We start from the raw sequence: 23,225 nt of genomic DNA on the forward strand, positions 1-23,225 counted from the left end.
CCAGAGAACATTGAGGAGCTCAAGAGGGATTACAAAGGTTGGAGAACCGTGAAACCCCTCTTTGAGTCCCTGACACACTGGTGGGAAGCGATCAAGGGAAGCATCAAGAGGTTTTTCATCCTCAAAGTCACCCAGAAAGCTAGAAAGGAACAGAGGGAAATGTCCCGACTCCAGAAAAAGATGCAGAATCTGCTGCGGCTGCAGTCGATGGGGGTCGATGTCAAGGAGGAGCTCCAAGAGGTGAAGGGCCAGCAAGCCTCGCACTTTGCCTCGGAGGCCTCCAAGATCATCTTCCGTTCCAGAGTCCGCTCCGTGGAGCAGGATGAGACGTGCTCACGTTTCTTCTTCCAAAAGGTACACAGAGAGCGCTCTGTGATCAGCAGCCTGAAGGAAGAAGACGGCTCAGTAAAGTCATCACGGTCCGACATTCTGAGGATCAGCAAATCCTTTTATGCCGGACTGTATGACGTGAAGCCCACGGACAGCACGGCCTCCCAGTCCTTCCTGTCCTCTATCACGGAGGTCTTAGACCACAGTACGCGAGAGAGCCTGGACAAACCGCTAACTCCTGACGAACTGACTAAGGCCCTCGAGTCCTTCGAGAAGAGTAAAACCCCCGGAAGCGACGGCTTGCCGGCGGAGTTGTATTGGGCTCTGTGGGACTTGATCGGGCCAGACCTGCTAGGAGTGTACGAGAGTATGCTCCTGGCCGGTAGTATGTCAGAATCCATGAGGAAAGGCATCATCACCCTCATCTACAAGCACAAGGGGGAAAGGGAGGAAATTAGAAATTGGCGACCCATTTCACTGTTGAATGCGGACTATAAGATTCTGTCCAAGGTCATCGCCAACCGGGTCAAATCCGCTCTGGAATTGGTGATTCACCCTGACCAGACCTGCTCTGTGCCAGGCAGGAAGATCTCTGACAGCCTGGCGCTGCTCAGGGATACGATTGCCTATGTACAGGACAGGGGTGTGGATACCTGCCTCATCAGCTTGGATCAGGAGAAGGCCTTTGACAGAATATCGCACACCTACATGGGGGATGTGCTCTCCAAAATGGGCTTTGGGGAGGGAATTCGATATTGGATCCAACTGCTCTACATTAACATCAGTAGCGCAGTGTCAATCATTGGGTGGGAAACAGATAGCTTTCCGATTAAATCTGGAGTCAGGCAGGGCTGTCCTCTCTCGCCTGTCCTTTTCGTGTGTTGCATAGAACCCTTTGCCGAGTCCATCAGGAAGGATCCGGGCATAAGAGGAGTGACGATCCCAGGCAGTGGAGGCACTCAGGTAAATGCCTCCCTGTACATGGACGACGTCGCCGTTTTCTGCTCGGATCCGCTGTCGGTGCGCAGACTGATGCACATCTGCGACCAGTTCGAACTGGCCTCGGGAGCCCAGGTAAATCGTGGGAAGAGCGAGGCCATGTTCTTTGGGAACTGGGCTGACCGATCCTTTGTCCCCTTCACTGTCAGGGCTGACGGCCTGAGGGTGCTGGGGATATGGTTCGGAGGGACCGGGGCATGCGTTAGAAACTGGAAGGAGCGAGTGGCTATGGTGAAGAGGAAACTGGGCATGTGGGAGCGACGCTCCCTCTCCATTGCGGGTAAGAACCTGGTCATCAGGTGTGAGGTACTCTCGCTGTTGCTGTACGTGGCGCAGGTCTGGCCCATTCCAGACTCCTGCGCGACGGCGATCACTCGAGCCATCTTCCGCTTTATCTGGAGGTCGAAAATGGATCGTGTCCGCAGGGACGCGATGTACAAGCCTCTAGATAAAGGGGGAAAAAACGTGCCCAACATCGCCCTCATCCTGATGGCCACCTTTGTGTGCGGCTGCATCAAGCGGTGCGTAGACCCTCAGTACGCAAACACCAAGTGTCACTACGTGCTGAGGTTCTACCTGTCCCCGGTGTTGCGAAGGATGGGTCTGGCCACGCTGCCGCGGAACGCTCCAAGTAGTTGGACCGCGCCGTACCACCTGTCCCTGGTGGAAAAATTGATGCAGAAAAACACCTTTGACCACAAGTCCATCAGGCAGTGGTCAGCACGTAACGTCCTAGAGGCCCTGAGGGATAAGGAGAGGGTGGACCCTGTGGGATGGTTCCCCGAGCAGACTGTCAAAGTCATTTGGCAGAATGCCTCATCGCCAGAACTTTCCAACAAGCACCAAGACGTAGCTTGGCTGGTGGTGAGAAAGGCCCTCCCCGTCAGATCCTTCCTACACGCCAGGAAGCTCACCCCCTCTGCACGTTGCCCTCGAGGTGGCTGTGGTGGGGAAGAGACCGTTGTCCACCTCCTTGTGGATTGTGCCTTTGCAAAGAAAGTCTGGAGAGAGATGCAGTGGTTGCTGTCGAGGTTCATCCCGAGCAGTTCTGTGACACAGGACTCTGTGCTCTACGGGCTGTTCCCAGGGACACACACCGAGACAAACATCGACTGCAGCTGGAGGATCATCAACTCGGTGAAAGAGGCGCTTTGGTCTGCCCGAAACTTGTTGGTCTTCCAGCACAAAGAGTTGTCCCCGACCGATTGTTGCGGACTGGCACAATCCAAAGTCCAGGACTACGTGCTGAGGGACGCACTAAAGCTTGGGGCAGCTGCCGCAAAGGCGCAATGGGGAAGGGTCGCTGTCTAAGACCTTTCTACCACAGCGCACCGAGAGACTGGGAACTGTTTAGAGCCCCTCGGGCTGTACAGATCAAAATGAAAGGCTGTAAATGACTGTAATATTGTTTGTACTGATGCACCTGGTGATACATTTTGTAAAAGTTTAACCTGGATTGTACCCTTGTAATGTTGTTTTTGAAATGGTTTGGAATGTGATTGAAGATATTTTATGAATAAAGTATATTTTTACAAAAAAAAACAACCTGTTCTTATCAGTTTAATATCTGATACGTCCCTTATCTGGGGACCATATATTAAATTGATTTTTGAGCAGGGAGATGGAATAGGGGCTTGCTCCGTCCACTCCACGCATCGACCCGGTATTGCAGTATCTCTGGGAACGGTGCACCCTCCCCTTTCCAGGGGATTTTCAATGCTAAAAATAGTTTTCTTACAAACATCTGCTTTCTTTACTTCTCAACATGTACATGTTCCAAAATCCAACTTTCTTTCTTTCTCTCTCTCTCTCTCTCTCTCTCTCTCTCTCTCACTCACTCACCCGCAGCAGCTACACACAAAAAACACGCACTCTCACCCAACACTCGCCGGCAGGGCCGGCAGCAGATTGGACGCTACGTCCAGATCCCTGATGGAAACAGTTAAGGATGCCAAGCTGCACGACGTCTTCAGCAACCCTGCAGACGGAGCGCAGCGTAGATACACCTGGTCGCGGCCAGACGGGTCCATTCGTTCCAGGATAGACTTCCTGTTTGTGTCCCGTGCATTCACAGTCAGATCCACCGAGGTCAAGCCGGTGTTCTTCTCTGACCACTGCCTCCTACTGGCGGACTGCCACTTGGAGAAGGACCTGAGGGTGGGCAGGGGGGCATGGAAGCTAAATGTGCAACTGCTGACCCCAGAGAACATTGAGGAGCTCAAGAGGGATTACAAAGGTTGGAGAACCGTGAAACCCCTCTTTGAGTCCCTGACACACTGGTGGGAAGCGATCAAGGGAAACATCAAGAGGTTTTTCATCCTCAAAGGCACCCAGAAAGCTAGAAAGGAACAGAGGGAAATGTCCCGACTCCAGAAAAAGATGCAGAATCTGCTGCGGCTGCAGTCGATGGGGGTCGATGTCAAGGAGGAGCTCCAAGAGGTGAAGGGCCAGCAAGCCTCGCACTTTGCCTCGGAGGCCTCCAAGATCATCTTCCGTTCCAGAGTCCGCTCCGTGGAGCAGGATGAGACGTGCTCACGTTTCTTCTTCCAAAAGGTACACAGAGAGCGCTCTGTGATCAGCAGCCTGAAGGAAGAAGACGGCTCAGTAAAGTCATCACGGTCCGACATTCTGAGGATCAGCAAATCCTTTTATGCCGGATTGTATGACGTGAAGCCCACGGACAGCACGGCCTCCCAGTCCTTCCTGTCCTCTATCACGGAGGTCTTAGACCACAGTACGCGGGAGAGCCTGGACAAACCGCTAACTCCTGACGAACTGACTAAGGCCCTCGAGTCCTTCGAGAAGAGTAAAACCCCCGGAAGCGACGGCTTGCCGGCGGAGTTGTATTGGGCTCTGTGGGACTTGATCGGGCCAGACCTGCTAGGAGTGTACGAGAGTATGCTCCTGGCCGGTAGTATGTCAGAATCCATGAGGAAAGGCATCATCACCCTCATCTACAAGCACAAGGGGGAAAGGGAGGAAATTAGAAATTGGCGACCCATTTCACTGTTGAATGTGGACTATAAGATTCTGTCCAAGGTCATCGCCAACCGGGTCAAATCCGCTCTGGAATTGGTGATTCACCCTGACCAGACCTGCTCTGTGCCAGGCAGGAAGATCTCTGACAGCCTGGCGCTGCTCAGGGATACGATTGCCTATGTACAGGACAGGGGTGTGGATACCTGCCTCATCAGCTTGGATCAGGAGAAGGCCTTTGACAGAATATCGCACACCTACATGGGGGATGTGCTCTCCAAAATGGGCTTTGGGGAGGGAATTCGAAATTGGATCCAACTGCTCTACACTAACATCAGTAGCGCAGTCTCAATCAATGGGTGGGAAACAGATAGCTTTCCGATTAAATCTGGAGTCAGGCAGGGCTGTCCTCTCTCGCCTGTCCTTTTCGTGTGTTGCATAGAACCCTTTGCCGAGTCCATCAGGAACGACCCGGGCATAAGAGGAGTGACGATCCCAGGCAGTGGAGGCACTCAGGTAAAAGCCTCCCTGTACATGGACGACGTCGCCGTCTTCTGCTCGGATCCGCTGTCGGTGCGCAGACTGATGCACATCTGCGACCAGTTCGAACTGGCCTCGGGAGCCAAGGTAAATCGTGGGAAGAGCGAGGCCATGTTCTTTGGGAAGTGGGCTGACCGATCCTTTGTCCCCTTCACTGTCAGGGCTGACGGCCTGAAGGTGCTGGGGATATGGTTCGGAGGGACCGGGGCATGCGTTAGAAACTGGAAGGAGCGAGTGGCTATGGTGAAGAGGAAACTGGGCATGTGGGATCGACGCTCCCTCTCCATTGCGGGTAAGAACCTGGTCATCAGGTGTGAGGTACTCTCGCTGTTGCTGTACGTGGCGCAGGTCTGGCCCATTCCAGACTCCTGCGCGACGGCGATAACTCGAGCCATCTTCCGCTTTATCTGGAGGTCGAAAATGGATCGTGTCCGCAGGGACGCGATGTACAAGCCTCTAGATAAAGGGGGAAAAAACGTGCCCAACATCGCCCTCATACTGATGGCCACCTTTGTGTGCGGCTGCATCAAGCGGTGCGTAGACCCTCAGTACGCAAACACCAAGTGTCACTACGTGCTGAGGTTCTACCTGTCCCCGGTGTTGCGAAGGATGGGTCTGGCCACGCTGCCGCGGAACGCTCCAAGTAGTTGGACCGCGCCGTACCACCTGTCCCTGGTGGAAAAATTGATGCAGAAAAACACCTTTGACCACAAGTCCATCAGGCAGTGGTCAGCACGTAACGTCCTAGAGGCCCTGAGGGATAAGGAGAGGGTGGACCCTGTGGGATGGTTCCCCGAGCAGACTGTCAAAGTCATTTGGCAGAATGCCTCATCGCCAGAACTTTCCAACAAGCACCAAGACGTAGCTTGGCTGGTGGTGAGAAAGGCCCTCCCCGTCAGATCCTTCCTACACGCCAGGAAGCTCACCCCCTCTGCACGTTGCCCTCGAGGTGGCTGTGGTGGGGAAGAGACCGTTGTCCACCTCCTTGTGGATTGTGCCTTTGCAAAGAAAGTCTGGAGAGAGATGCAGTGGTTGCTGTCGAGGTTCATCCCGAGCAGTTCTGTGACACAGGACTCTGTGCTCTACGGGCTGTTCCCAGGGACACACACCGAGACAAACATCAACTGCAGCTGGAGGATCATCAACTCGGTGAACGAGGCGCTTTGGTCTGCCCGAAACTTGTTGGTCTTCCAGCACAAAGAGTTGTCCCCGACCGATTGTTGCGGACTGGCACAATCCAAAGTCCAGGACTACGTGCTGAGGGACGCACTAAAGCTTGGGGCAGCTGCCGCAAAGGCGCAATGGGGAAGGGTCGCTGTCTAAGACCTTTCTACCACAGCGCACCGAGAGACTGGGAACTGTTTAGAGCCCCTCGGGCTGTACAGATCAAAATGAAAGGCTGTAAATGATTGTAATATTGTTTGTACTGATGCACCTGGTGATACATTTTGTAAAAGTTTAACCTGGATTGTACCCTTGTAATGTTGTTTTTGAAATGGTTTGGAATGTGATTGAAGATATTTTATGAATAAAGTATATTTTTACAAAAAAAAAAAAAAAAAATCTGTTCTTATCAGTTTAATATCTGATACGTCCCTTATCTGGGGACCATATATTAAATTGATTTTTGGAGCAGGGAGATGGAATAGGGGCTTGCTCCGTCCACTCCACGCATCGACCCGGTATTGCAGTATCTCTGGGAACGGTGCACCCTCCCCTTTCCAGGGGATTTTCAATGCTAAAAATAGTTTTCTTACAAACATCTGCTTTCTTTACTTCTCAACATGTACATGTTCCAAAATCCAACTTTCTTTCTTTCTCTCTCTCTCTCTCTCTCTCTCTCTCACTCACTCACCCGCAGCAGCTACACACAAAAAACACGCACTCTCACCCAACACTCGCCGGCAGGGCCGGCAGCAGATTGGACGCTACGTCCAGATCCCTGATGGAAACAGTTAAGGATGCCAAGCTGCACGACGTCTTCAGCAACCCTGCAGACGGAGCGCAGCGTAGATACACCTGGTCGCGGCCAGACGGGTCCATTCGTTCCAGGATAGACTTCCTGTTTGTGTCCCGTGCATTCACAGTCAGATCCACCGAGGTCAAGCCGGTGTTCTTCTCTGACCACTGCCTCCTACTGGCGGACTGCCACTTGGAGGAAGACCTGAGGGTGGGCAGGGGGGCATGGAAGCTAAATGTGCAACTGCTGACCCCAGAGAACATTGAGGAGCTCAAGAGGGATTACAAAGGTTGGAGAACCGTGAAACCCCTCTTTGAGTCCCTGACACACTGGTGGGAAGTGACCAAGGGAAGCATCAAGAGGTTTTTCATCCTCAAAGGCACCCAGAAAGCTAGAAAGGAACAGAGGGAAATGTCCCGACTCCAGAAAAAGATGCAGAATCTGCTGCGGCTGCAGTCGATGGGGGTCGATGTCAAGGAGGAGCTCCAAGAGGTGAAGGGCCAGCAAGCCTCGCACTTTGCCTCGGAGGCCTCCAAGATCATCTTCCGTTCCAGAGTCCGCTCCGTGGAGCAGGATGAGACGTGCTCACGTTTCTTCTTCCAAAAGGTACACAGAGAGCGCTCTGTGATCAGCAGCCTGAAGGAAGAAGACGGCTCAGTAAAGTCATCACGGTCCGACATTCTGAGGATCAGCAAATCCTTTTATGCCGGATTGTATGACGTGAAGCCCACGGACAGCACGGCCTCCCAGTCCTTCCTGTCCTCTATCACGGAGGTCTTAGACCACAGCACGCGGGAGAGCCTGGACAAACCGCTAACTCCTGACGAACTGACTAAGGCCCTCGAGTCCTTCGAGAAGAGTAAAACCCCCGGAAGCGACGGCTTGCCGGCGGAGTTGTATTGGGCTCTGTGGGACTTGATCGGGCCAGACCTGCTAGGAGTGTACGAGAGAATGCTCCTGGCCGGTAGTATGTCAGAATCCATGAGGAAAGGCATCATCACCCTCATCTACAAGCACAAGGGGGAAAGGGAGGAAATTAGAAATTGGCGACCCATTTCACTGTTGAATGTGGACTATAAGATTCTGTCCAAGGTCATCGCCAATCGGGTCAAATCCGCTCTGGAATTGGTGATTCACCCTGACCAGACCTGCTCTGTGCCAGGCAGGAAGATCTCTGACAGCCTGGCGCTGCTCAGGGATACGATTGCCTATGTACAGGACAGGGGTGTGGATACCTGCCTCATCAGCTTGGATCAGGAGAAGGCCTTTGACAGAATATCGCACACCTACATGGGGGATGTGCTCTCCAAAATGGGGTTTGGGGAGGGAATTCGAAATTGGATCCAACTGCTCTACACTAACATCAGTAGCGCAGTCTCAATCAATGGGTGGGAAACAGATAGCTTCCCGATCAAATCTGGAGTCAGGCAGGGCTGTCCTCTCTCGCCTGTCCTTTTCGTGTGTTGCATAGAACCCTTTGCCGAGTCCATCAGGAAGGATCCGGGCATAAGAGGAGTGACGATCCCAGGCAGTGGAGGCACTCAGGTAAAAGCCTCCCTGTACATGGACGACGTCGCCGTCTTCTGCTCGGATCCGCTGTCGGTGCGCAGACTGATGCACATCTGCGACCAGTTCGAACTGGCCTCGGGAGCCAAGGTAAATCGTGGGAAGAGCGAGGCCATGTTCTTTGGGAACTGGGCTGACCGATCCTTTGTCCCCTTCACTGTCAGGGCTGACGGCCTGAAGGTGCTGGGGATATGGTTCGGAGGGACCGGGGCATGCGTTAGAAACTGGAAGGAGCGAGTGGCTATGGTGAAGAGGAAACTGGGCATGTGGGATCGACGCTCCCTCTCCGTTGCGGGTAAGAACCTGGTCATCAGGTGTGAGGTACTCTCGCTGTTGCTGTACGTGGCGCAGGTCTGGCCCATTCCAGACTCCTGCGCGACGGCGATAACTCGAGCCATCTTCCGCTTTATCTGGAGGTCGAAAATGGATCGTGTCCGCAGGGACGCGATGTACAAGCCTCTAGATAAAGGGGGAAAAAACGTGCCCAACATCGCCCTCATACTGATGGCCACCTTTGTGTGCGGCTGCATCAAGCGGTGCGTAGACCCTCAGTACGCAAACACCAAGTGTCACTACGTGCTGAGGTTCTACCTGTCCCCGGTGTTGCGAAGGATGGGTCTGGCCACGCTGCCGCGGAACGCCCCAAGTAGTTGGACCGTGCCGTACCACCTGTCCCTGGTGGAAAAATTGATGCAGAAAAACACCTTTGACCACAAGTCCATCAGGCAGTGGTCAGCACGTAACGTCCTAGAGGCCCTGAGGGATAAGGAGAGGGTGGACCCTGTGGGATGGTTCCCCGAGCAGACTGTCAAAGTCATTTGGCAGAATGCCTCATCGCCAGAACTTTCCAACAAGCACCAAGACGTAGCTTGGCTGGTGGTGAGAAAGGCCCTCCCCGTCAGATCCTTCCTACACGCCAGGAAGCTCACCCCCTCTGCACGTTGCCCTCGAGGTGGCTGTGGTGGGGAAGAGACCGTTGTCCACCTCCTTGTTGATTGTGCCTTTGCAAAGAAAGTCTGGAGAGAGATGCAGTGGTTGCTGTCGAGGTTCATCCCGAGCAGTTCTGTGACACAGGACTCTGTGCTCTACGGGCTGTTCCCAGGGACACACACCGAGACAAACATCAACTGCAGCTGGAGGATCATCAACTCGGTGAACGAGGCGCTTTGGTCTGCCCGAAACGTGTTGGTCTTCCAGCACAAAGAGTTGTCCCCGACCGATTGTTGCGGACTGGCACAATCCAAAGTCCAGGACTACGTGCTGAGGGACGCACTAAAGCTTGGGGCAGCTGCCGCAAAGGCGCAATGGGGAAGGGTCGCTGTCTAAGACCTTTCTACCACAGCGCACCGAGAGACTGGGAACTGTTTAGAGCCCCTCGGGCTGTACAGATCAAAATGAAAGGCTGTAAATGATTGTAATATTGTTTGTACTGATGCACCTGGTGATACATTTTGTAAAAGTTTAACCTGGATTGTACCCTTGTAATGTTGTTTTTGAAATGGTTTGGAATGTGATTGAAGATATTTTATGAATAAAGTATATTTTTACAAAAAAAAAAAAAAAAAATCTGTTCTTATCAGTTTAATATCTGATACGTCCCTTATCTGGGGACCATATATTAAATTGATTTTTGGAGCAGGGAGATGGAATAGGGGCTTGCTCCGTCCACTCCACGCATCGACCCGGTATTGCAGTATCTCTGGGAACGGTGCACCCTCCCCTTTCCAGGGGATTTTCAATGCTAAAAATAGTTTTCTTACAAACATCTGCTTTCTTTACTTCTCAACATGTACATGTTCCAAAATCCAACTTTCTTTCTTTCTCTCTCTCTCTCTCTCTCTCTCTCTCACTCACTCACCCGCAGCAGCTACACACAAAAAACACGCACTCTCACCCAACACTCGCCGGCAGGGCCGGCAGCAGATTGGACGCTACGTCCAGATCCCTGATGGAAACAGTTAAGGATGCCAAGCTGCACGACGTCTTCAGCAACCCTGCAGACGGAGCGCAGCGTAGATACACCTGGTCGCGGCCAGACGGGTCCATTCGTTCCAGGATAGACTTCCTGTTTGTGTCCCGTGCATTCACAGTCAGATCCACCGAGGTCAAGCCGGTGTTCTTCTCTGACCACTGCCTCCTACTGGCGGACTGCCACTTGGAGGAAGACCTGAGGGTGGGCAGGGGGGCATGGAAGCTAAATGTGCAACTGCTGACCCCAGAGAACATTGAGGAGCTCAAGAGGGATTACAAAGGTTGGAGAACCGTGAAACCCCTCTTTGAGTCCCTGACACACTGGTGGGAAGTGACCAAGGGAAGCATCAAGAGGTTTTTCATCCTCAAAGGCACCCAGAAAGCTAGAAAGGAACAGAGGGAAATGTCCCGACTCCAGAAAAAGATGCAGAATCTGCTGCGGCTGCAGTCGATGGGGGTCGATGTCAAGGAGGAGCTCCAAGAGGTGAAGGGCCAGCAAGCCTCGCACTTTGCCTCGGAGGCCTCCAAGATCATCTTCCGTTCCAGAGTCCGCTCCGTGGAGCAGGATGAGACGTGCTCACGTTTCTTCTTCCAAAAGGTACACAGAGAGCGCTCTGTGATCAGCAGCCTGAAGGAAGAAGACGGCTCAGTAAAGTCATCACGGTCCGACATTCTGAGGATCAGCAAATCCTTTTATGCCGGATTGTATGACGTGAAGCCCACGGACAGCACGGCCTCCCAGTCCTTCCTGTCCTCTATCACGGAGGTCTTAGACCACAGCACGCGGGAGAGCCTGGACAAACCGCTAACTCCTGACGAACTGACTAAGGCCCTCGAGTCCTTCGAGAAGAGTAAAACCCCCGGAAGCGACGGCCTGCCGGCGGAGTTGTATTGGGCTCTGTGGGACTTGATCGGGCCAGACCTGCTAGGAGTGTACGAGAGAATGCTCCTGGCCGGTAGTATGTCAGAATCCATGAGGAAAGGCATCATCACCCTCATCTACAAGCACAAGGGGGAAAGGGAGGAAATTAGAAATTGGCGACCCATTTCACTGTTGAATGTGGACTATAAGATTCTGTCCAAGGTCATCGCCAATCGGGTCAAATCCGCTCTGGAATTGGTGATTCACCCTGACCAGACCTGCTCTGTGCCAGGCAGGAAGATCTCTGACAGCCTGGCGCTGCTCAGGGATACGATTGCCTATGTACAGGACAGGGGTGTGGATACCTGCCTCATCAGCTTGGATCAGGAGAAGGCCTTTGACAGAATATCGCACACCTACATGGGGGATGTGCTCTCCAAAATGGGGTTTGGGGAGGGAATTCGAAATTGGATCCAACTGCTCTACACTAACATCAGTAGCGCAGTCTCAATCAATGGGTGGGAAACAGATAGCTTCCCGATCAAATCTGGAGTCAGGCAGGGCTGTCCTCTCTCGCCTGTCCTTTTCGTGTGTTGCATAGAACCCTTTGCCGAGTCCATCAGGAAGGATCCGGGCATAAGAGGAGTGACGATCCCAGGCAGTGGAGGCACTCAGGTAAAAGCCTCCCTGTACATGGACGACGTCGCCGTCTTCTGCTCGGATCCGCTGTCGGTGCGCAGACTGATGCACATCTGCGACCAGTTCGAACTGGCCTCGGGAGCCAAGGTAAATCGTGGGAAGAGCGAGGCCATGTTCTTTGGGAACTGGGCTGACCGATCCTTTGTCCCCTTCACTGTCAGGGCTGACGGCCTGAAGGTGCTGGGGATATGGTTCGGAGGGACCGGGGCATGCGTTAGAAACTGGAAGGAGCGAGTGGCTATGGTGAAGAGGAAACTGGGCATGTGGGATCGACGCTCCCTCTCCGTTGCGGGTAAGAACCTGGTCATCAGGTGTGAGGTACTCTCGCTGTTGCTGTACGTGGCGCAGGTCTGGCCCATTCCAGACTCCTGCGCGACGGCGATAACTCGAGCCATCTTCCGCTTTATCTGGAGGTCGAAAATGGATCGTGTCCGCAGGGACGCGATGTACAAGCCTCTAGATAAAGGGGGAAAAAACGTGCCCAACATCGCCCTCATACTGATGGCCACCTTTGTGTGCGGCTGCATCAAGCGGTGCGTAGACCCTCAGTACGCAAACACCAAGTGTCACTACGTGCTGAGGTTCTACCTGTCCCCGGTGTTGCGAAGGATGGGTCTGGCCACGCTGCCGCGGAACGCTCCAAGTAGTTGGACCGCGCCGTACCACCTGTCCCTGGTGGAAAAATTGATGCAGAAAAACACCTTTGACCACAAGTCCATCAGGCAGTGGTCAGCACGTAACGTCCTAGAGGCCCTGAGGGATAAGGAGAGGGTGGACCCTGTGGGATGGTTCCCCGAGCAGACTGTCAAAGTCATTTGGCAGAATGCCTCATCGCCAGAACTTTCCAACAAGCACCAAGACGTAGCTTGGCTGGTGGTGAGAAAGGCCCTCCCCGTCAGATCCTTCCTACACGCCAGGAGTCTCACCCCCTCTGCACGTTGCCCTCGAGGTGGCTGTGGTGGGGAAGAGACCGTTGTCCACCTCCTTGTGGATTGTGCCTTTGCAAAGAAAGTCTGGAGAGAGATGCAGTGGTTGCTGTCGAGGTTCATCCCGAGCAGTTCTGTGACACAGGACTCTGTGCTCTACGGGCTGTTCCCAGGGACACACACCGAGACAAACATCGACTGCAGCTGGAGGATCATCAACTCGGTGAAAGAGGCGCTTTGGTCTGCCCGAAACTTGTTGGTCTTCCAGCACAAAGAGTTGTCCCCGACCGATTGTTGCGGACTGGCACAATCCAAAGTCCAGGACTACGTGCTGAGGGACGCACTAAAGCTTGGGGCAGCTGCCGCAAAGGCGCAATGGGGAAGGGTCGCTGTCTAAGACCTTTCTACCACAGCGCACCGAGAGACTGGGAACTGTTTAGAGCCCCTCGGGCTGTACAGATCAAAATGAAAGGCTGTAAATGACTGTAATATTGTTTGTACTGATGCACCTGGTGATACATTTTGTAAAAGTTTAACCTGGATTGTACCCTTGTAATGTTGTTTTTGAAATGGTTTGGAATGTGATTGAAGATATTTTATGAATAAAGTATATTTTTACAAAAAAAAAAAAAAACAACCTGTTCTTATCAGTTTAATATCTGATACGTCCCTTATCTGGGGACCATATATTAAATTGATTTTTGGAGCAGGGAGATGGAATAGGGGCTTGCTCCGTCCACTCCACGCATCGACCCGGTATTGCAGTATCTCTGGGAACGGTGCACCCTCCCCTTTCCAGGGGATTTTCAATGCTAAAAATAGTTTTCTTACAAACATCTGCTTTCTTTACTTCTCAACATGTACATGTTCCAAAATCCAACTTTCTTTCTTTCTCTCTCTCTCTCTCTCTCTCTCACTCACTCACCCGCAGCAGCTACACACAAAAAACACGCACTCTCACCCAACACTCGCCGGCAGGGCCGGCAGCAGATTGGACGCTACGTCCAGATCCCTGATGGAAACAGTTAAGGATGCCAAGCTGCACGACGTCTTCAGCAACCCTGCAGATGGAGCGCAGCGTAGATACACCTGGTCGCGGCCAGACGGGTCCATTCGTTCCAGGATAGACTTCCTGTTTGTGTCCCGTGCATTCACAGTCAGATCCACCGAGGTCAAGCCGGTGTTCTTCTCTGACCACTGCCTCCTACTGGCGGACTGCCACTTGGAGAAGGACCTGAGGGTGGGCAGGGGGGCATGGAAGCTAAATGTGCAACTGCTGACCCCAGAGAACATTGAGGAGCTCAAGAGGGATTACAAAGGTTGGAGAACCGTGAAACCCCTCTTTGAGTCCCTGACACACTGGTGGGAAGCGATCAAGGGAAGCATCAAGAGGTTTTTCATCCTCAAAGGCACCCAGAAAGCTAGAAAGGAACAGAGGGAAATGTCCCGACTCCAGAAAAAGATGCAGAATCTGCTGCGGCTGCAGTCGATGGGGGTCGATGTCAAGGAGGAGCTCCAAGAGGTGAAGGGCCAGCAAGCCTCGCTCTTTGCCTCGGAGGCCTCCAAGATCATCTTCCGTTCCAGGGTCCGCTCCGTGGAGCAGGATGAGACGTGCTCACGTTTCTTCTTCCAAAAGGTACACAGAGAGCGCTCTGTGATCAGCAGCCTGAAGGAAGAAGACGGCTCAGTAAAGTCATCACGGTCCGACATTCTGAGGATCAGCAAATCCTTTTATGCCGGATTGTATGACGTGAAGCCCACGGACAGCACGGCCTCCCAGTCCTTCCTGTCCTCTATCACGGAGGTCTTAGACCACAGTACGCGAGAGAGCCTGGACAAACCGCTAACTCCTGACGAACTGACTAAGGCCCTCGAGTCCTTCGAGAAGAGTAAAACCCCCGGAAGCGACGGCTTGCCGGCGGAGTTGTATTGGGCTCTGTGGGACTTGATCGGGCCAGACCTGCTAGGAGTGTACGAGAGTATGCTCCTGGCCGGTAGTATGTCAGAATCCATGAGGAAAGGCATCATCACCCTCATCTACAAGCACAAGGGGGAAAGGGAGGAAATTAGAAATTGGCGACCCATTTCACTGTTGAATGCGGACTATAAGATTCTGTCCAAGGTCATCGCCAACCGGGTCAAATCCGCTCTGGAATTGGTGATTCACCCTGACCAGACCTGCTCTGTGCCAGGCAGGAAGATCTCTGACAGCCTGGCGCTGCTCAGGGATACGATTGCCTATGTACAGGACAGGGGTGTGGATACCTGCCTCATCAGCTTGGATCAGGAGAAGGCCTTTGACAGAATATCGCACACCTACATGGGGGATGTGCTCTCCAAAATGGGCTTTGGGGAGGGAATTCGATATTGGATCCAACTGCTCTACATTAACATCAGTAGCGCAGTGTCAATCATTGGGTGGGAAACAGATAGCTTTCCGATTAAATCTGGAGTCAGGCAGGGCTGTCCTCTCTCGCCTGTCCTTTTCGTGTGTTGCATAGAACCCTTTGCCGAGTCCATCAGGAAGGATCCGGGCATAAGAGGAGTGACGATCCCAGGCAGTGGAGGCACTCAGGTAAATGCCTCCCTGTACATGGACGACGTCGCCGTTTTCTGCTCGGATCCGCTGTCGGTGCGCAGACTGATGCACATCTGCGACCAGTTCGAACTGGCCTCGGGAGCCCAGGTAAATCGTGGGAAGAGCGAGGCCATGTTCTTTGGGAACTGGGCTGACCGATCCTTTGTCCCCTTCACTGTCAGGGCTGACGGCCTGAGGGTGCTTGCGATATGGTTCGGAGGGACCGGGGCATGCGTTAGAAACTGGAAGGAGCGAGTGGCTATGGTGAAGAGGAAACTGGGCATGTGGGAGCGACGCTCCCTCTCCATTGCGGGTAAGAACCTGGTCATCAGGTGTGAGGTGCTCTTGCTGTTGCTGTACGTGGCGCAGGTCTGGCCCATTCCAGACTCCTGCGCGACGGCGATCACTCGAGCCATCTTCCGTTTATCTGGAGGTCGAAAATGGATCGTGTCCGCAGGGACGCGATGTACAAGCCTCTAGATAAAGGGGGAAAAAACGTGCCCAACATCGCCCTCATCCTGATGGCCACCTTTGTGTGCGGCTGCATCAAGCGGTGCGTAGACCCTCAGTACGCAAACACCAAGTGTCACTACGTGCTGAGGTTCTACCTGTCCCCGGTGTTGCGAAGGATGGGTCTGGCCACGCTGCCGCGGAACGCTCCAAGTAGTTGGACCGCGCCGTACCACCTGTCCCTGGTGGAAAAATTGATGCAGAAAAACACCTTTGACCACAAGTCCATCAGGCAGTGGTCAGCACGTAACGTCCTAGAGGCCCTGAGGGATAAGGAGAGGGTGGACCCTGTGGGATGGTTCCCCGAGCAGACTGTCAAAGTCATTTAGCAGAATGCCTCATCGCCAGAACTTTCCAACAAGCACCAAGACGTAGCTTGGCTGGTGGTGAGAAAGGCCCTCCCCGTCAGATCCTTCCTACACGCCAGGAAGCTCACCTCCTCTGCACGTTGCCCTCGAGGTGGCTGTGGTGGGAAAGAGACCGTTGTTCACCTCCTTGTGGATTGTGCCTTTGCAAAGAAAGTCTGGAGAGAGATGCAGTGGTTGCTGTCGAGGTTCATCCCGAGCAGCTGTGTGAGACAGGACTGTGTGCTCTACGGGCTGTTCCCAGGGACACACACCGAGACAAACATCAACTGCAGCTGGAGGATCATCAACTCGGTGAAAGAGGCGCTTTGGTCTGCCCGAAACTTGTTGGTCTTCCAGCACAAAGAGTTGTCCCCGACCGATTGTTGCGGACTGGCACAATCCAAAGTCCAGGACTACGTGCTGAGGGACGCACTAAAGCTTGGGGCAGCTGCCGCAAAGGCGCAATGGGGAAGGGTCGCTGTCTACGACCTTTCTACCACAGCGCACCGAGAGACTGGGAACTGTTTAGAGCCCCTCGGGCTGTACAGATCAAAATGAAAGGCTGTAAATGATTGTAATATTGTTTGTACTGATGCACCTGGTGATACATTTTGTAAAAGTTTAACCTGGATTGTACCCTTGTAATGTTGTTTTTGAAATGGTTTGGAATGTGATTGAAGATATTTTATGAATAAAGTATATTTTTACAAAAAAAAAAAAAAAAAATCTGTTCTTATCAGTTTAATATCTGATACGTCCCTTATCTGGGGACCATATATTAAATTGATTTTTGGAGCAGGGAGATGGAATAGGGGCTTGCTCCGTCCACTCCACGCATCGACCCGGTATTGCAGTATCTCTGGGAACGGTGCACCCTCCCCTTTCCAGGGGATTTTCAATGCTAAAAATAGTTTTCTTACAAACATCTGCTTTCTTTACTTCTCAACATGTACATGTTCCAAAATCCAACTTTCTTTCTTTCTCTCTCTCTCTCTCTCTCTCTCTCTCTCACTCACTCACCCGCAGCAGCTACACACAAAAAACACGCACTCTCACCCAACACTCGCCGGCAGGGCCGGCAGCAGATTGGACGCTACGTCCAGATCCCTGATGGAAACAGTTAAGGATGCCAAGCTGCACGACGTCTTCAGCAACCCTGCAGACGGAGCGCAGCGTAGATACACCTGGTCGCGGCCAGACGGGTCCATTCGTTCCAGGATAGACTTCCTGTTTGTGTCCCGTGCATTCACAGTCAGATCCACCGAGGTCAAGCCGGTGTTCTTCTCTGACCACTGCCTCCTACTGGCGGACTGCCACTTGGAGGAAGACCTGAGGGTGGGCAGGGGGGCATGGAAGCTAAATGTGCAACTGCTGACCCCAGAGAACATTGAGGAGCTCAAGAGGGATTACAAAGGTTGGAGAACCGTGAAACCCCTCTTTGAGTCCCTGACACACTGGTGGGAAGTGACCAAGGGAAGCATCAAGAGGTTTTTCATCCGCAAAGGCACCCAGAAAGCTAGAAAGGAACAGAGGGAAATGTCCCGACTCCAGAAAAAGATGCAGAACCTGCTCCGGCTGCAGTCGATGGGGGTCGATGTCAAGGAGGAGCTCCAAGAGGTGAAGGGCCAGCAAGCCTCGCACTTTGCCTCGGAGGCCTCCAAGATCATCTTCCATTCCAGAGTCCGCTCCGTGGAGCAGGATGAGACGTGCTCACGTTTCTTCTTCCAAAAGGTACACAGAGAGCGCTCTGTGATCAGCAGCCTGAAGGAAGAAGACGGCTCAGTAAAGTCATCACGGTCCGACATTCTGAGGATCAGCAAATCCTTTTATGCCGGATTGTATGACGTGAAGCCCACGGACAGCACGGCCTCCCAGTCCTTCCTGTCCTCTATCACGGAGGTCTTAGACCACAGCACGCGGGAGAGCCTGGACAAACCGCTAACTCCTGACGAACTGACTAAGGCCCTCGAGTCCTTCGAGATGAATAAAACCCCCGGAAGCGACGGCTTGCCGGCGGAGTTGTATTCGGCTCTGTGGGACTTGATCGGGCCAGACCTGCTAGGAGTGTACGAGAGAATGCTCCTGGCCGGTAGTATGTCAGAATCCATGAGGAAAGGCATCATCACCCTCATCTACAAGCACAAGGGGGAAAGGGAGGAGATTAGAAATTGGCGACCCATTTCACTGTTGAATGTGGACTATAAGATTCTGTCCAAGGTCATCGCCAATCGGGTCAAATCCGCTCTGGAATTGGTGATTCACCCTGACCAGACCTGCTCTGTGCCAGGCAGGAAGATCTCTGACAGCCTGGCGCTGCTCAGGGATACGATTGCCTATGTACAGGACAGGGGTGTGGATACCTGCCTCATCAGCTTGGATCAGGAGAAGGCCTTTGACAGAATATCGCACACCTACATGGGGGATGTGCTCTCCAAAATGGGGTTTGGGGAGGGAATTCGAAATTGGATCCAACTGCTCTACACTAACATCAGTAGCGCAGTCTCAATCAATGGGTGGGAAACAGATAGCTTCCCGATCAAATCTGGAGTCAGGCAGGGCTGTCCTCTCTCGCCTGTCCTTTTCGTGTGTTGCATAGAACCCTTTGCCGAGTCCATCAGGAAGGACCCGGGCATAAGAGGAGTGACGATCCCAGGCAGTGGAGGCACTCAGGTAAAAGCCTCCCTGTACATGGACGACGTCGCCGTCTTCTGCTCGGATCCGCTGTCGGTGCGCAGACTGATGCACATCTGCGACCAGTTCGAACTGGCCTCGGGAGCCAAGGTAAATCGTGGGAAGAGCGAGGCCATGTTCTTTGGGAACTGGGCTGACCGATCCTTTGTCCCCTTCACTGTCAGGGCTGACGGCCTGAAGGTGCTGGGGATATGGTTCGGAGGGACCGGGGCATGCGTTAGAAACTGGAAGGAGCGAGTGGCTATGGTGAAGAGGAAACTGGGCATGTGGGATCGACGCTCCCTCTCCGTTGCGGGTAAGAACCTGGTCATCAGGTGTGAGGTACTTTCGCTGTTGCTGTACGTGGCGCAGGTCTGGCCCATTCCAGACTCCTGCGCGACGGCGATAACTCGAGCCATCTTCCGCTTTATCTGGAGGTCGAAAATGGATCGTGTCCGCAGGGACGCGATGTACAAGCCTCTAGATAAAGGGGGAAAAAACGTGCCCAACATCGCCCTCATACTGATGGCCACCTTTGTGTGCGGCTGCATCAAGCGGTGCGTAGACCCTCAGTACGCAAACACCAAGTGTCACTACGTGCTGAGGTTCTACCTGTCCCCGGTGTTGCGAAGGATGGGTCTGGCCACGCTGCCGCGGAACGCTCCAAGTAGTTGGACCGCGCCGTACCACCTGTCCCTGGTGGAAAAATTGATGCAGAAAAACACCTTTGACCACAAGTCCATCAGGCAGTGGTCAGCACGTAACGTCCTAGAGGCCCTGAGGGATAAGGAGAGGGTGGACCCTGTGGGATGGTTCCCCGAGCAGACTGTCAAAGTCATTTGGCAGAATGCCTCATCGCCAGAACTTTCCAACAAGCACCAAGACGTAGCTTGGCTGGTGGTGAGAAAGGCCCTCCCCGTCAGATCCTTCCTACACGCCAGGAAGCTCACCCCCTCTGCACGTTGCCCTCGAGGTGGCTGTGGTGGGGAAGAGACCGTTGTCCACCTCCTTGTGGATTGTGCCTTTGCAAAGAAAGTCTGGAGAGAGATGCAGTGGTTGCTGTCGAGGTTCATCCCGAGCAGTTCTGTGACACAGGACTCTGTGCTCTACGGGCTGTTCCCAGGGACACACACCGAGACAAACATCGACTGCAGCTGGAGGATCATCAACTCGGTGAAAGAGGCGCTTTGGTCTGCCCGAAACTTGTTGGTCTTCCAGCACAAAGAGTTGTCCCCGACCGATTGTTGCGGACTGGCACAATCCAAAGTCCAGGACTACGTGCTGAGGGACGCACTAAAGCTTGGGGCAGCTGCCGCAAAGGCGCAATGGGGAAGGGTCGCTGTCTAAGACCTTTCTACCACAGCGCACCGAGAGACTGGGAACTGTTTAGAGCCCCTCGGGCTGTACAGATCAAAATGAAAGGCTGTAAATGACTGTAATATTGTTTGTACTGATGCACCTGGTGATACATTTTGTATAAGTTTAACCTGGATTGTACCCTTGTAATGTTGTTTTTGAAATGGTTTGGAATGTGATTGAAGATATTTTATGAATAAAGTATATTTTTACAAAAAAAAAAAAAATCTGTTCTTATCAGTTTAATATCTGATACGTCCCTTATCTGGGGACCATATATTAAATTGATTTTTGGAGCAGGGAGATGGAATAGGGGCTTGCTCCGTCCACTCCACGCATCGACCCGGTATTGCAGTATCTCTGGGAACGGTGCACCCTCCCCTTTCCAGGGGATTTTCAATGCTAAAAATAGTTTTCTTACAAACATCTGCTTTCTTTACTTCTCAACATGTACATGTTCCAAAATCCAACTTTCTTTCTTTCTCTCTCTCTCTCTCTCTCTCTCTCTCACTCACTCACCCGCAGCAGCTACACACAAAAAACACGCACTCTCACCCAACACTCGCCGGCAGGGCCGGCAGCAGATTGGACGCTACGTCCAGATCCCTGATGGAAACAGTTAAGGATGCCAAGCTGCACGACGTCTTCAGCAACCCTGCAGACGGAGCGCAGCGTAGATACACCTGGTCGCGGCCAGACGGGTCCATTCGTTCCAGGATAGACTTCCTGTTTGTGTCCCGTGCATTCACAGTCAGATCCACCGAGGTCAAGCCGGTGTTCTTCTCTGACCACTGCCTCCTACTGGCGGACTGCCACTTGGAGGAAGACCTGAGGGTGGGCAGGGGGGCATGGAAGCTAAATGTGCAACTGCTGACCCCAGAGAACATTGAGGAGCTCAAGAGGGATTACAAAGGTTGGAGAACCGTGAAACCCCTCTTTGAGTCCCTGACACACTGGTGGGAAGTGACCAAGGGAAGCATCAAGAGGTTTTTCATCCTCAAAGGCACCCAGAAAGCTAGAAAGGAACAGAGGGAAATGTCCCGACGCCAGAAAAAGATGCAGAATCTGCTGCGGCTGCAGTCGATGGGGGTCGATGTCAAGGAGGAGCTCCAAGAGGTGAAGGGCCAGCAAGCCTCGCACTTTGCCTCGGAGGCCTCCAAGATCATCTTCCGTTCCAGAGTCCGCTCCGTGGAGCAGGATGAGACGTGCTCACGTTTCTTCTTCCAAAAGGTACACAGAGAGCGCTCTGTGATCAGCAGCCTGAAGGAAGAAGACGGCTCAGTAAAGTCATCACGGTCCGACATTCTGAGGATCAGCAAATCCTTTTATGCCGGATTGTATGACGTGAAGCCCACGGACAGCACGGCCTCCCAGTCCTTCCTGTCCTCTATCACGGAGGTCTTAGACCACAGTACGCGGGAGAGCCTGGACAAACCGCTAACTCCTGACGAACTGACTAAGGCCCTCGAGTCCTTCGAGAAGAATAAAACCCCCGGAAGCGACGGCTTGCCGGCGGAGTTGTATTCGGCTCTGTGGGACTTGATCGGGCCAGACCTGCTAGGAGTGTACGAGAGAATGCTCCTGGCCGGTAGTATGTCAGAATCCATGAGGAAAGGCATCATCACCCTCATCTACAAGCACAAGGGGGAAAGGGAGGAAATTAGAAATTGGCGACCCATTTCACTGTTGAATGTGGACTATAAGATTCTGTCCAAGGTCATCGCCAATCGGGTCAAATCCGCTCTGGAATTGGTGATTCACCCTGACCAGACCTGCTCTGTGCCAGGCAGGAAGATCTCTGACAGCCTGGCGCTGCTCAGGGATACGATTGCCTATGTACAGGACAGGGGTGTGGATACCTGCCTCATCAGCTTGGATCAGGAGAAGGCCTTTGACAGAATATCGCACACCTACATGGGGGATGTGCTCTCCAAAATGGGGTTTGGGGAGGGAATTCGAAATTGGATCCAACTGCTCTACACTAACATCAGTAGCGCAGTCTCAATCAATGGGTGGGAAACAGATAGCTTCCCGATCAAATCTGGAGTCAGGCAGGGCTGTCCTCTCTCGCCTGTCCTTTTCGTGTGTTGCATAGAACCCTTTGCCGAGTCCATCAGGAAGGATCCGGGCATAAGAGGAGTGACGATCCCAGGCAGTGGAGGCACTCAGGTAAAAGCCTCCCTGTACATGGACGACGTCGCCGTCTTCTGCTCGGATCCGCTGTCGGTGCGCAGACTGATGCACATCTGCGACCAGTTCGAACTGGCCTCGGGAGCCAAGGTAAATCGTGGGAAGAGCGAGGCCATGTTCTTTGGGAACTGGGCTGACCGATCCTTTGTCCCCTTCACTGTCAGGGCTGACGGCCTGAAGGTGCTGGGGATATGGTTCGGAGGGACCGGGGCATGCGTTAGAAACTGGAAGGAGCGAGTGGCTATGGTGAAGAGGAAACTGGGCATGTGGGATCGACGCTCCCTCTCCGTTGCGGGTAAGAACCTGGTCATCAGGTGTGAGGTACTCTCGCTGTTGCTGTACGTGGCGCAGGTCTGGCCCATTCCAGACTCCTGCGCGACGGCGATAACTCGAGCCATCTTCCGCTTTATCTGGAGGTCGAAAATGGATCGTGTCCGCAGGGACGCGATGTACAAGCCTCTAGATAAAGGGGGAAAAAACGTGCCCAACATCGCCCTCATACTGATGGCCACCTTTGTGTGCGGCTGCATCAAGCGGTGCGTAGACCCTCAGTACGCAAACACCAAGTGTCACTACGTGCTGAGGTTCTACCTGTCCCCGGTGTTGCGAAGGATGGGTCTGGCCACGCTGCCGCGGAACGCTCCAAGTAGTTGGACCGCGCCGTACCACCTGTCCCTGGTGGAAAAATTGATGCAGAAAAACACCTTTGACCACAAGTCCATCAGGCAGTGGTCAGCACGTAACG

The 23,225-nt window shown here is 53.1% G+C and overlaps 6 pseudogenes; all 6 read left to right on the plus strand.

Annotated features, from left to right (window-relative positions):
- The first annotated feature begins 2,852 nt into the window (after positions 1–2,852).
- On the plus strand, positions 2,853–3,026 carry LOC144674951 (U2 spliceosomal RNA; annotated as a pseudogene).
- A 3,354-nt stretch (positions 3,027–6,380) lies between these two features.
- On the plus strand, positions 6,381–6,561 carry LOC144674938 (U2 spliceosomal RNA; annotated as a pseudogene).
- A 3,348-nt stretch (positions 6,562–9,909) lies between these two features.
- Positions 9,910–10,090, plus strand: LOC144674939 (U2 spliceosomal RNA; annotated as a pseudogene).
- Positions 10,091–13,438: 3,348 nt separating this feature from the next.
- On the plus strand, positions 13,439–13,619 carry LOC144674949 (U2 spliceosomal RNA; annotated as a pseudogene).
- Positions 13,620–16,962: 3,343 nt separating this feature from the next.
- Positions 16,963–17,143, plus strand: LOC144674940 (U2 spliceosomal RNA; annotated as a pseudogene).
- Positions 17,144–20,493: 3,350 nt separating this feature from the next.
- On the plus strand, positions 20,494–20,670 carry LOC144674936 (U2 spliceosomal RNA; annotated as a pseudogene).
- The last annotated feature ends 2,555 nt before the right edge of the window (positions 20,671–23,225 follow it).

Source organism: Cetorhinus maximus, unplaced genomic scaffold (assembly GCF_964194155.1).
Source record: "Cetorhinus maximus unplaced genomic scaffold, sCetMax3.hap1.1 HAP1_SCAFFOLD_864, whole genome shotgun sequence".
NCBI classification, from domain to species: Eukaryota; Metazoa; Chordata; class Chondrichthyes; order Lamniformes; family Cetorhinidae; genus Cetorhinus; species Cetorhinus maximus.